Source organism: Mastomys coucha, unplaced genomic scaffold (genome assembly GCF_008632895.1).
Source record: "Mastomys coucha isolate ucsf_1 unplaced genomic scaffold, UCSF_Mcou_1 pScaffold12, whole genome shotgun sequence".
Taxonomy (NCBI): Eukaryota; Metazoa; Chordata; class Mammalia; order Rodentia; family Muridae; genus Mastomys; species Mastomys coucha.
The window spans coordinates 45,305,511-45,308,932 of record NW_022196894.1 but is presented as its reverse complement, the minus strand read 5'-3'; positions in this window follow the sequence as shown (position 1 = coordinate 45,308,932).

Genomic DNA, 3,422 nt, shown 5'->3' with positions numbered 1-3,422 from the left:
ATACATATATATATATATATATATACACATACATATGTATATATATATACATGTATATATACATATATATATATGTATGTATATATATATATATATATATATATATATATATATATATACATACATTTCAAATCAAATATAATTGGTAATTTTCATGGTTTAGGAAAGTGCCACAGGTACTTGGCTAGGTTGACAGTCCCAGGCATACATTCTCTCCTACTGATTGGGTCCTAGTTCCAGTAGGTTGCTGTTGTACATCCTCCAGGGTATACTCCAAGTGGCACTATTACACCCTTGGGTATACCATGCCTTTTTAGTCATTATTGTGGTTCATGTATTTTATAACACAGTAAAACTTGCATATCACAGCCCTTGCCATGGACTGAATTTGGAAGTATAATTTTGTATATAATTTCTATAGTCTTTGAAACACTGCACAAAATCACTTAAAATTAATCAAAATTTCTTACTATTTGCCCTTGAAAAATAATTGTCATTTGTCCACTTCATAATGAACAACCTTCTTTCATGTGTAATTTTTTGTTTGGGGAAATTAGGTTCTTTTATTTGTGAGAAGCAATGTTAGGATTATGAAAAGAATAATAGATAAAGGGCTATCTGTACATTTTTTAAAATTAACTGACAAAAAAAACCAAGATTTTTGACCTTCTACATCTCACCTGCCAATGGAGAAGAGAGTGTAGATAGTATATTGTGATGGGCAATGTATGAAGCACAGATAAGCGCAGGAGTACCTTTAATAATCAAATTCAGGTAATTATCTGATTTTAAGTTCAACTTAATTAAATGGGTGTTTTGCATGCTGTGCACTAGTCCACTAGTTGCATAGTTTGTGCCTGTGGAGGCCTGAAGATTGACTTGGGTCCCCTGGAACTGGAGTTACAGGTGATTGTGAGTTGCCATGTGAGTGCTGAGAATTGAACACAGGTCTTCAGGAAGAGCAACCAGTGCTCTTAATTACTGAGTCATTCTCCAGTTGCTTGCCACTTTCTAAATCACATTAACATTGGCAATTTGCAATTTCAATTTGGGAGGTTGAATTGTACATGATAATCACTGTATTTCAATTGAAGTCATATCTGATATTGCCCGTTCAGTGGCATATGGATAAGCACTGGCAGCAACACACCCCACTGTTACACTGATGTAGTGAACTTGCACGCATAGTGAGAATATATATATTTATTTTGTGTGATTTTGAAATTCAACATTTTTGTCTACATTTAGAAAGTTATCTCAAGTTGGGCCATTCCTTCAGTCGATGCTCCATCATTATTCCTGTACATCTTGTAGCAGGGACAAATGATGTCCCCCTCCCAACACTAGAAGCCCTGCTTGGCTATGGGAGGGTGGCTCCTCCCATCTCCATACGCTCACCTGGTAGGAGTCTCAGCTATGGCTACCCTCATAGACTCTAGAGAGTTACTCCCAACTCCTTGTCTCAGAGATGCACACCCACTGATTTCTGTTCTCTTTCTGAGATTTCTCCCAAAATCTGATCCCTATTCCCTGCCTCACCCCTTCTCCCACCTATCTCCCTCTCTTCATCCACCTCAAATGCCTTTTTAATTTCCACTTCTGAATGAGATTCAAGACTCTTCCCTGGGGTTTTCCTTGTTGTTTAGTTTTTTTGGGTCCTTATATCGTAGCATGGTTACTGTGATGGTTTGAATACACTTGACCCAGGGAGTGGCGCTGTTGGGAGGTGCTGTTTCCTTGGAATAGGTGTGTCACTGTGAGTGTGGGCTTTAAGACCCTCATCCTAGCTGCCTAGAAGTCAATAGATGTAAACAAGTCAATAGATGGTAAAGTCAATAGATGTAGAACTCTCAGCTTCTCCTGCACCATGCCTGCCTAGATGCTGCCATGTTCCCATCTTGATGATAATGGACTGAACCTCTAAAACTGTAAGCCAGACCCAACTAATTGTTTTCTTTATAAGACTTGCATTGGTCATGGTGTCTGTTCAAAGCAGTAAAACCCTAAGACAATTACATTGTACTTTATGACTAATACTCACTTATCAGTGAGTACATACCATGTTAGTGTTTCTGGGTCTGGCTTACCTCATTCAGGATGATCTTGTCTAGTTCCACCTATTTCCCTGCAAATTTCATGATGTCTTTGTTTTTAATAGCTGAATAGTATTCCATTTTGTAAATGTACCACATTTTATTTATTCATTTTTCATTTGAGGGACACCTGGATTGCTTCCACTTTGTGACTATTATATTGCCAGAATAAAGCTGCTAGGAACATAACTTAGAAAGTGTCTTCGTGGTGCGGTGTGAGTTCTTTTGGGTGTAAGCCCAGGAGTGGTACAGCTTAGTCTTAAGGTAGAACTATTCCCACTTTTCTGAGAATCATTCAAATTGAATTCCAAAATGGTTGTACAAGTTTGTGCTCCCATCACCAATGAAGGAGTGTTTGCCTTGCTCCACACCCTCACCAACATGAGCTGTCACTTGAGATTTTGATGTCATGGACTGGACTTTTCTTTCTCATGTTTATGTGCAGCCTCCATGCAAGTGTCCTTATTTAGCAGGAAGAAACCAGAGCTCCCACATGGCACTCCTGGTAGAGAACCTAGGACACCCTGGAATTGATGCTTTTGAGGTTTGTTCTTTGAGATACCTGTCCTGTTCTTGCCCTCCTTTCTTATCAATGAGAAACCTCTTTGTTGCCAATTCTGTATAGTTACACTAAGCTAGTGTTTCCTAATGTTTTGGTGCCTGAGAACCACCTGGAAGGAGTTCCCTCCCCCAGATTTCCTGGCTCAGTCATCTGCATTTCTAAAAAGTTTCCAGGTGGTGTGAATACTACTTGGAAAAATAGTGCTAGGGAAATCATATGAGAACAGAGCTGTTGACTTTAAGTAGGATATTTCACAACTAGTAAATATTTTTGCCTTGGCTAACTGCCTGCACTTGAAGCTGTAAACACTGTGTCTATATTGTGTCTGAGTGCCTTAATTCCTGTATCTGTAACAATAATATTTGTTTGGTGATGAAGTTTACATCTGTTATTCTTGAGTAGATCAAGGTTTTCTGCTTGAGACCTAAATTTCATTCATGCTTCTTCCTTTTCCCACTAAGATCCAGTCTGATTAGTGAATTATCACTAAATAATTGCTTATACTCTGATATGTAAGCTACTTTAGACTAGGTTAAAAACGAGTTCAACTTTATATTATACCAGGAAACTTTTTTCTTTTCTTTTATAGTATAGTATAAGATTTTTCCCACTCTATACTTTTTCTCCATATGTGATATATACTATGTTATTTTTCCACTACTAAGAGGAAGTAATTTCCAGAAAGATTATTATTATTAATATATGATGATCCTTTACTTTGTTACTCAACTTATTTTTTTGAAATACTGTCAAGTATAATATAATGA